Source organism: Dermacentor albipictus, chromosome 4 (assembly GCF_038994185.2).
Source record: "Dermacentor albipictus isolate Rhodes 1998 colony chromosome 4, USDA_Dalb.pri_finalv2, whole genome shotgun sequence".
Lineage (NCBI taxonomy): Eukaryota > Metazoa > Arthropoda > Arachnida > Ixodida > Ixodidae > Dermacentor > Dermacentor albipictus.
In genome coordinates, this window is record NC_091824.1 from 113,486,270 (window position 1) to 113,497,770 (window position 11,501).

The 11,501-nt window shown below is 41.4% G+C and overlaps 1 long non-coding RNA gene across 1 annotated transcript in view; it reads left to right on the forward strand.

The window, feature by feature from the left end:
• LOC139059286 (uncharacterized) overlaps positions 1–10,011 on the forward strand; it is a 35,349-nt gene extending 25,338 nt beyond the window's left edge. Inside the window, exon 3 of the long non-coding RNA XR_011514052.1 lies at positions 9,725–10,011. This is a non-coding gene — a long non-coding RNA (uncharacterized lncRNA). The remainder of the gene's footprint in view (positions 1–9,724) is intronic.
• The last annotated feature ends 1,490 nt before the right edge of the window (positions 10,012–11,501 follow it).

An 11,501-nucleotide genomic window follows, 5' to 3' on the forward strand; every position in this document is an offset into this window, starting at 1 on the left:
TCTTTTTCGCCATTCTAAAGAAGCACATTCCCAGCTGCAAAAACCTAGCTACACAAGTTGGCATCAAATACGTTCACTGTAGATCAACACATGCCTTCTGAAACATACTTAGTGACCCAAGCTCGAATTCAAAAAATTAAATTTGTATAGCAGGGCATGGTGTAAGGAAATCATCGCTTGAGTATGTTTGTTTATTTCCTCAAAGAGTGATTGATCCCGGCTACGGGGGTTTGGCCAATAAGAGTATCTGTCGTATTTGCTGCTCTTTAATTATACCTGTATGGCTCGCACCTACTATGGCTGAGTGGAAAATAAGCACGTAATTACATAAATATAGCCAAAATAATTCACAGTTGTGAAATTCAACAACTCATGAGAAACATGTGGTATAACAAATGTAATGTAGCATGCTAATTTTAAAGAAAAGCTATGAGAAGAAACGATTCCGGATACATAAATCGAAAAGTGTGGGAATCAAATCCAAATTTATAGTGAAGACGCTTGTTAATACAGTTGTAATAATTGCGGTATAATTACTATTGTTTGCTTTGGAAACAGGAAAGGGAAAGATAGATGTAGGTTGTCAGCGGAAAGCAGTAAGGGACACTACGCCTGCCCACTTTTCAGAAATAGAGATATGGAGAAATAGAAATTGAAGATAGGAAGAACACAAATAAACTTCATGAAGCCCGCAACAAAGCCACCCACTTATAAAGTGGATTTATTGTTATCCTTAGGAGTAATTCCTCCAAGCTAATATTTTTTTTTTGCTTCTGCTGTATACTTGATGTATGATGCACCCTCAACATAGTAATGTTTCTTGGATGTTTCTGGTAGATCTCAACTGCCCATTTTCTAGCGTCTTGTTGAGACCCTAACTTCCTTTGCGTTCCTAGACTTGTGTTTAGCCATGTGTTATACTATGGGTTTCTTTGACTTTTCTCCACACTTTGCGGTTTGTCAATGCCTTGCCGTTTATGGCCAACTTCAGACACTACTTGTCATTGGTTGTTACTAGAAATAAATTAAACATCCTTGTCCGATGATCTGTTTTACATACTTTGCTTCACATAATAGAAGCTCTAACCATTAGTCCACGGACACCTCCCCCCCCCCCCCCTCCGCTCTTCCCTGAAAAGGAGAAATAATCTAATGGAAGCGTGTACTTGCGAAAACTTAGCGCGCTGGGCGCGCTATAAATAGGCGCTTCACATAGCAACAGTCTAGTTATAAAAATGGGCAGTTTGTCCCCAAGGGCGAAGCACTTCTCAGTGTTCGGGTGGTGTTTGAACTATGCGCGGGTCTGCCTAAAGTTCCAAGATGTTTCTCGCCGGTTCTTTTATTTTTATTGCCCAAAAAGCGCAGACTAACGCGGACGTGACATGTGCGGGTGTGCCAATTTCGCTGGCACCCTGGGAAGCTTTAAGACGCCGTGTAGGCCCTGTAGTGAGATCACGCAGGCACCCATACGCAGCACGGAACGAGCGACGCCGGTAACACTATATCGTCTTGAGATTTCAGCAGCGATATTCTTTTGAACATATAATATTTATTAACCTGAAAACATGTAAGATGGACGACTTGCGCTGTAAATGGTGTTTCATGACATATGGTGGCGGGTTGCCATTCTGCAAATTCTGAGCAATAAGGTTGAATAATATGTTCAATAGTACAGCATCCATGTACGGCATATACGGCCATGATAGACATATAATAATAATAATAATAATAATAATAATAATAATAATAATAATAATAATAATAATAATAATAATAATAATAATAATAATAATAATAATAATAATAATAATAATAATAATAATAATAATAATAATAATAATAATAATAATAATAATAATAATAATAATAATAATAATAATAATAATAATAATAATAATTTTGTATGTCCATTGAAGGATGAAGTCCTCTCCCAACGATCTCCAATTACCCCTGTCTTGCGCTTGGCGATTCCAAGTTGTGCCTGCCCATTTCTTAAATTCATCGCCCCACCTAATCTTTTGCCATCCTCGATAGGCCTGCCCTTGTCTTTGCACACAATCGGTGACTTCAACAGTCTACCGGTCATTTCCCTTGCGCATTAGATGGCCTGCCCAGCTGTATCTGTTTTTTCTCGTAATGTCAGCAAGAGTATCGTCTATCCCCGTCTGTTCTCTGACCCACACCACGCTATATTAAACCTTAATTCAATCTAAACCAGAATATGCCTGTGGTATTTATAACTACCTTCATAATAGCATGATCGATACCCTCGAATCGGTCCAGCATCGAGTTGCTAGGTTCATTCTTTCTGACCACTCTTATAAAACATTCTTTTAAGCATCAAGATACCCCAGTTGCGTCTTCCTTCGCTCGTCTCTCGTAGCGGAACTGCTCGCCCTTGCTTATTTTTTTGGCTTTTTTCATTCACCAGCAAATCAGGAACCAGATCCTCATTCCAGCGCATCGTTTCACCCGCCTGATGCAGCCTGATGCTGTGTATCCCCCACATGCTCATACCACTACATATCAATATTCTTTTTTTTGTGCCAGAGAGCCCTAAAATTGAACACTCTTTCTAATGGCATTGTCATCATTACCGACGTTTCTCGTTTTAAAACTACGATTGAAGGAGACCATCTTTCAAGTCGCGCCACCTAACCTAACCCGCCATTTTTCTCTGTGCCCTCTTCTCAAGTATTGTCCCTTTCCTTGAAAGTTTCGAGGTGTTACGAATAAACGAACAGACAAATGAACACTTATATCAATAAACAAATAACTATAGAATGAAAAGAACAGACTTCTGCACAGTTGCGGGGTCAGAGCCCAATTTCAGGTGAAGGCGTTTGTATTTACAGTTCTTGCAGTTTAATTGACTTTCTGGTGCCTTAGCGGACGATGATTTATTGTATTCCTTTTGAAATGAGGCAGTGACATAGTCACTTAGCCAACTGATTGATACAGGTACACAGTTCACATTTTTTCTAGCATTCGTGTATACATCTCTTTAAACTTGATTTTCTTTCATAAACCTTCTTTGACTGCCTTGTACCGGTAGATGTGCATCTGCTATGTGGCGTTCTATCTAGTGCAAGTAGGGAAACGACAAAATAAAAAAAAATGAAACCAGGCGTACAAAAACAAACTTCACAAGAGGGGGTGCCGAAATTCGGTTATGAGAATTCATCGTCGGGGTTCTTTTATATTTTTCTGTTCTTTTCTTCTTTAATCTAGGTAGGACATTAGGCAGTATACTAACAAGAGCATGGTGGCACAACTCAACGTCCCATTTCGAAGGGGACGCTCATAGCATCCCTCCATCCATCCATCCATCCATGCTTCCAATACGCACCTGCAATTCAATATGGGTATCTAGAGACGCTACGTGGCGCGCATGTCACATCGCGTGCCTCCTCGCGCGCTAGGACGCGTTTATCGGTCATTTCATCTGCTGCATGCTAGCAAGTGCGGGCGTGGCTCCAGCACATCTACATAATTAGATTTCATAGAAGACGCACGATAATGGGGAACAGGAAACAATGTGTCTACTATTGCAGCACAAATTTCTTCGCTGGAGGCAGTAAAAATATAATCAATAATAAAGTGATCCTTAAGGAAGTGAAAGCCTTCAACAATCTCCTTCAAGAATTGAGACGCCAAGCTGGGCGAGTTGGTGATTGAACATGTTCCGATGGGTGGGCAGCGAAACCCGGACGAAGGCAGAGAGTAAGTACACAGTACGAGCGCAGCTTCCGTTCGTCTTTCGCCCGGGTTGCGTTGCGCACCCATAGGAACATGTTCCTTCAAGAAGCCTCAAGGTGGTGCACAACTGACAAAGTACCACACAACTATTTATGGAAGGTAATATATTAGTCGAAGTTGTAACATCGCTTTAGAAATGGATTTTACATCACGAAAGACGAATAACCGCGAGACAAGTTGCCGAAAGAAAAGGTGAACTTGGCTAAGACCCCCAATCCCAATATGAAGAAAGAAGATTATTACGCTGCATGGCCTCAACACACGAGCTCACTATATGTAGCAAACACATGACGGAAAATTTGCAACCTAGGATGCTAGCCCTGTAATATCTGCAGGACCTACATAAGTAGAGCTTGCAGGAACGCATCGCATGCTTCAGATTGCCTAAGTAACGATAACTGCCACGCGTGCCATTTATTAACGTTCCGTCATATTGCTGCAAATCCCGCTGACCAGAGTGGATTACGATTGCGATATTGAGAGATGGGTACACCTAAGTACTTAGTTTTGCCTCCACTGAATGCCTGCGAAGTGGGTTGGCATCGTACACCACAGACCGAACCAAAACCCGGAACTCTTTTCAATGTTTACTTCTGCACCAGAAACTGATCAAGACTGTTGTGTTATGGAAAGCGCAATATCTACACTTCACTTGAAAGCACAGAAGAAGGCTATCTCTTTTTAAGCGTTTACGTGGAATGAACATGCCACAAGCAATCAATATATTTTAAAGTTTCGTTCTTCAACATTTTCTGTCAAAATATGGTTAGGAAATATGGGTTGTTTCGTGCCGTGGTCGACAAACTGCCGATTCTGTACACAGGCTGCAACGATTGATCACTTTTTTATAGATTACACGGATACCGTGTTCTTCTGGGGCATTCTCCAAAAAACAGTTTTATTTAGGTATCTAAATTTTTTAGGTATCTATTTAGGTATTTTATTTAGCTATCACACCTTATACAATTTGTTTCCCACGTTATAAATGTCCCTGTGACCCACCATATGATATGTTCATGGTACTTGGCCTACATAGCTTTTGTCACTGCAGAATTTCTTACAGGCACGCTGGGCCACTGCGAAGCAACCGGTTGGTTTTTTTTTCTATAATCTGCTGCCTGCGTTCGAAGTGTGTACGCTGCACAAGGAACAGCGCCGGATTGGATGATATATTGGGACGCTTGTGTTTTCAGTAACCTTAAATTTCTGTAGCGTTATTTTTTTATTTGGTGAAGATTCTGCTCCCAGGAAATAATGCAAGTGAGCGCTAGCTTGGCTCCATGGTAGAGTAGGTGACTCCCACGCGCCTGGCTATTGTTCAACCCCGTCGGGGACTGGGTATTTTCTTTTTTTTTGTCTCATTCTCGGCGATAGCTGCTACGGACACCGGACAGCGGCGGCGGACAAGGATGCGCACAGAATCGCGAACCGAAACGGCTACTGCAATCAGCCCACAAAAGTTTTCGCGACACTGGTTTTTGAGCAACTGCCTCTGTTTGACTTTGAAAACAGGGTTTTTCTTAGGCCGTTTTAAATAAAGCTACGAAGCTGAAAAATATTTATGACAAATCTTCAAAAGATTTCACACAAACAGAAAATTAATTATGCAACTGCACCAACTCTTAATTTCGTTATTAAATCCCAGAAATACCCAGAGTGAAAAAAAAAGATATAGCGCGTAGAGGAACATTTAAGAGCCGTCCTAAATAAATATTCATCGCCGATATTTATGGAAAATTCATAGCATACCCACGCAGGAATGGTAAATATAGCACTGAAAATCATGTTGCAATCATGTAGCCGAAATTTGAACTTAATTTAACACCCATGTATCATCATCCCAAAGATATGTCTCGTTCTAATATTAAAATAAACGTCACACTCATCTTGAATTTTGAACTCATTATTTCCGGACTCATCATTTCTGTAGTACTACAGAAGAGAAACTAAGAGTCTCATTTTCTTTTAGGCCCTTTTTAGCGATGAAATGAGTTGAGCTTTAGTTTTCAGGGCCTCCTGCATCTGTATTCCCACTACGGTGCGTTGGGGTGGCAAGCACGCGAGAGCGCGTACAGCAAGTATTTTAAAAACTAGTCCGGCGAACATACCTCTCGCATGGATCTCTAAATACAACTGCTATAAATGTTTCCCGTGTATATGAAGGGGGCAGCACCGTAGTGGGAAAGCACGATGGGCCCCGAATATTTTTCATTTTTACTTAATTTTTTATATTAGGAATACAAATCCATTCACACCGCGGAAACGCGACTACTTTTCGCACATTTGTTTCCACACACAAAAATCGTAACTGTGACAACATGCAAGAATCTCGTTATTGAGTCGTAAACCATGGCAAACTTTAAAAGCGCGTAGTATGGAGAACAGTTTTCTACACGTTAGCCCTTCTATAGCTCACATTTATACCGCCTCTCGCACCGGATTAAGGCAAATGGAATCTAATTAACATTCGACTCGACCAAACGCGAAGAGGTCAGTGGCTTATTGGAAAGTTTACAGGGCGCCTTCTATCAAGGGTTAAATTTCAATATCCCCCCCCCCCCCCCCTGTTGTTCGCTAAATGCTGCTCAAATTACAGACAAGTTCGTTCCCCCTTTTCTAGGTTTTGCTTGAAACTGGATGGCGAATTAGGAAAGGAGGGCATGAAAAGTAAGGTTCCCGCCTATTTTTTTTCTTCAAATAAATATATTTGTACTCGTGTTGGTACGCTCTATAGGACTGGTATGCTCTATTAATAACTAAAGCATTCGATGTAGACTGGGCATTTTTATCTGCTTTACGCTGAACTGCTTGGGTAATTGTCCTAGTTTTAGGCGTACTGATCCAGATTTGGTTTATAAAGCAACGAACTTGATTGTGGCAGGATTTAATTGCAATAATGCACAGGCAGCCCGAGCATTACTTTGTTAAGGGGTATTTAGAGGCTACCAAGAGTATGATATACACAGACTAATTTATTATTCGCAATGCGGGCCGAAAGGGAGGGCATGAAGGAGTCATTCTTGCACATGTGGCGTGTCTGAATTCTTTGCAGCCTCCTGGCACCTTCCTATTTTTTTTTGCCATTTTCTGAAGGCTTCTACTTCACGCTTCTTATGTGCAGTAATAAAACGTTTTCTTTAAGTTTCTAAGCTAAAATGTTCACACTCTCTTGCTCTCAAAAATCTCTAAACAACGCTCGAATGACAAACATCATGGTTTCCTTGTCGACCTTTAGCTGAACGACGCACTTTTATTTATGCTGCTGGGATCACCAAAGGCTATGCGCCCTAATATTGCAGTCCAGTCAAAAGAAGCCCTATGGTGAGACGAGTTCCATACGAACGCGTAAAATACCTATTGTAAAATTTTTCCTAAGGTATCATTAAATTGGTTTACAATCCCCAATTTTAGCCTTATGTGTTAGAAAAGAACATTCGCTGTGTTTTTTCCCCACAATGGTTAGACTAATTAAATGCACATAGCTTTCATTCTGTGTGAGAAGTAGTATAGATGTCGAGTGAGAAAGTTAAAGTGTAGGAAACTGCGGTCTGTATACCGCGCGCTTTTAAAGCTGGCAACTTTCTTTGACCAGATAATGAGATTTGTGCAGCTTGTCTGAGTTAAGATGTTTTGTTTGTGAAAAAATATGTTCGCTAAAAAAATAGTCGCATTTACGCGGTGTGCAAGAATTTGTATGCCTAATATACGAATTTAAGTAAAAATGAAAAAAATATTCGGGACCCATTTTGCCACTGCCCTCATTTGAGTCTACCGAGCTGGCTCATCTGTCGCAATGGTGTCATCGCGCTTTCCCACTAGGCTGGCGTATCGTTCATGTACAAAGGGAGCATTTCAGATAGCAGATCTAATTTGAGGTCGATGCCAGAAATGAGCTCTCCCGGCTATATTCTTGAAAATATCTTGCCTTTGCACGCTTTCGCGTGCTTCTTACCTGAATGCACCGTAATAGCAATATTCATTATGGGAGCCCTGAAAAATCAAGCTCAACTCATTTCATGGCTAAAAAGACGCAAGAAAGATAACCTGAGTCATCCCTCTTCACTAAAACAGAAACAATCAGTTCAGAATTAAAGATCAGTATGATATTTAGTTTATTATTAGAACGAGAGACATCGCTTGGATGACCATGCACGGGTCTTGAAATAGCCTCAATTTTCTCGCTTAACATAGAAGATTGCAACTTGTTTTTGCAGTACTAGATTTACCAGTCCTGGGTTGGTATTCAGCAAAATTTTCATAGAAATCGGTTATGATAATTTTGTTTTAGTCGACTCTAAGGTGTTCCAATTTTGCTATCTTTGACAATCTTGGAATTTTTTGGGATTTTAAAACGAAATTGATACGCTATGTAGTTGCATGCTTTTGTCTAGTTTACGAGTAACTTTTTGAAGATGTGTCAAAAATATTACATAGCCTCATCGCCTTAGCTAATATGAAACCCAGAATGCCTCTTATGTCACGGTCAGTCAGAGGCAGTTGCTGAAAACCAATGTTTCAGAAAACTCTACTGTGGATGGCGCAAATTTAACTTCCGATGAACCAATATTACTAGTGGTGTATATTCACCGGAAAAAAATGATTGATAAATATATATTAGGAATAAATTATTGCGAAAGGAGTTGCCCCCGATTGCATTACACAGTTATGTGATTAGCCATAATGAAAACAATAATTCCGTTTAACAGATACCAAGACTGATAATAATTAGGCAGATGTACATATATAAAACCTTTAGGAAATATTGTGATCTGCTTCACTAATCATGCTGTAAATGTTCCGGCATCATATATGTGTATGCTGGTACTATTTATTTGTTGAAGCGAGCACTTCAGCTCGAAAATCTACATGTAACAATGTTGCTTTGTTTTTGGACATTGCTGATTTTTCGATGAAATAAAGAACTTTCGTTTTTTCGAACCTCAATCATTGTCGGTGTGGCTGCTTTGTCATTTCCGTTTACAATACCCTAGTCCGAATAGTGGGTGACCTACGGGCGCAGGGCAGTTTTCGAGTGTCAGAAATCAGCTTTCCTCTCAGCGTCCGTTCTTTGTGGTACTGGAACACTGTACCATAACTAGAAATAAATCTGCATCAGCGTCTGTCGCACCGGTCCGCGCTGTATTTCATGAGATTTTTGGACCCACAGAGGAGCCAGGGCAAGTACTCATTAAAGCGTCCTACCCTGGAGTTGTTCGTAAAAAAAAAAAAAGAACGTCAGGCAATCATGCTGCTGGACATATTAGGGAAACCTCATAGCCAATAGCAAAGAGCACTCGCGAACGGAAAGCTTTGTGAATTCTTCTCAAGTTCCGCCCACGCGTTGAACGAGCCCAATGCTGTTTTCACTGAGAGAGTAAAGGACGTTTCAATCTGCTTTCGCACCAGGTCTGCACCACGTGTGCTCAATGAAAAGGTGTGCTGTATTTCTTCAGCTGGTTAAAAAAAATATGCAGATGAATTCCATGGGCGCTTGGCCATGGGCGCAAATGCAGCTGGCTGCTGAATTTGCGCCAGCAATACAGCAGCAATACAGCAATGCTATCACTCGTACCATAATAACAGTTAAACGTAGTGCACAGTTATGCTCCAGCCGACGGCGTCACCAATGGTGACGGCAATAATGATAAACCTCTGTCGTGGCTCTAATACACTAAGGGGGATAGGCCAAAAGCCTTTAGATCACCTCCTTAGTCTTATCTGCCTCAGAATACTGGTTCATATACATTACGGGGGAAGCAGGTTGGTTTCAAACATGTTTATTAGACTTCAAACAAAATTAGTTTGCATATGGCGGAGCGTGGGTTAAAGAAATCGTCGCCTAAATATGTTTGCTTCTTCAAAGAGTGGCTCATACCATAGGCCATTGGCCAATAATAGTATCTGTCCAAGGATGCATTGCACAAATGTGAATCTGTTGTAACTGCCGCTATTTCTTCTTCCACAGCTGGCTCGTTGGCGACCCTCGGCACTACCATGCGAATGCGCTCGTGCAACTGCTCCCGAGTTCGTAGGCGTCATAAATTATTTATTTAATTAATAAACACAAAGACGCAACAAGTCTTACAGTGAACCAATGTGGCTCGTACCCACTATAGCTTAATGGCGAATATTTGCGTTATTATATAATTATAGCCTAAATAATTCACAGCCTCAAAATAAAAAAAGAACACATAATAAGCAAGGGCTGTGATAAATGTAAAGCGTAATGTTAGTCTTATAAAACGACGAGAAGAAATTATTAGAGATACTCAAATAGGAATGTATGTCAAAGTAATAAAAAAAGATAAGAACAGAGTGGTTTCTCCCGTAGTTGTTCCTGAATCAAAGCCGAATTTCGAGTGAAGCCACTTCTGCTTCTTCTTTTTCTTTTTCTTTCTCTTCTTTTCGTTCTTTTCCTTTTTCTTCTTCTTATTATTATTATACTATATATTATTATTTATTATTTATTATAAGCGCTCCTGTGTCCCCCTTCACAGTGTCCTTGTCAAATGGGCGCGAAAGATATTTCCCTATGAATAACGCATAGAGTTCCTAAATAAATAGCCTAGGAGGAAATGTGGCGCTAGTATCAACGTGGGCTCTTTTGCGCGTTGCCTGAACCTACATGGAAATGATGGGGAATGCAGGCTTCGGATTGACTTCGATCTTTAGAATAGCGGAGTTTGCTTGCGGGACAGTAAACAAACCTATACTCAAATATTATCGCGTAAATTATAAATTTATTTCGCAATAATCTTATTTAAAGCACAACACATTACCTAAACTTTGTGTGACATTGAGGCTGAAGCACAGTTTACCATGGGTGCACACAAGGGTATGCATTCTTCTGCAAATCTGTTCCAGATGTACCGCTTAAGAGTAATTATTTATTTTTACAGTATTAACAACCGTGCATGAACTTAGATAAACATATACTCAAGTATTAATGGAAATAAAAATTTTGTATTGTTAGAAAGTATTGCGCCTTTGAGAGGAATGCTACAAGTGTCGTCTGCTACGACGCCTGCTCGCTTCGAAAGCGATAGTTTTCTGTCTACGCCAAAAGACAGGCTCATCGTCAGCGCGTCACTGTCGACAACAGACCCCGGAGTTGCCGAAGAAGTGGCCATGGCCCTCGCACTTGCACAGCCGAGCGCGTACACCGTGATCACCGACTCAGACAGCCTACGGAAGCTTCAGCAGGGAGGTAGTCTCCTCCGCTGCCCGAACCATTCTATACAAGCGCAAGCCTCCAGGAACAGACATAGAGCTCTGCTACCTGCTCACTCGCAGGTAGCAGGCAACACCATCACCGACAACCATTCCCGAGAAATGTCAATCCGGGCCGACCACGAGCTGGAAGAGCTACTGCAGCCGGTTACCAGCTTTCGGGACATTACCCGGATGTACCCAGATGAAAGGTGCAGACTGCCAGAACCGCACCCTAAACTCACCAGGCAACAACAGACGATCCTGTGTCGACCGCAGGCGGGATCGCTTTCGCATCCTGTACTGATGAACCACATGTACCTTGCGAAACACGATATGCTCTGTACTTTTTCTAAACGAGAAAAGGGCACCCTGCCGCACGTCTTGGCAGAGTGCAAAGAACTCAAGACCCCCCTCCTCCCCTTCCCACCAACAGCCCCAACACCCAACCCTTTGATCGATGGGAGACCTTGATATCCAGCCCCGCCCCACCGATTCAGCTCGCACTGACGGAAAGCGGCAAGGAGCTGCTG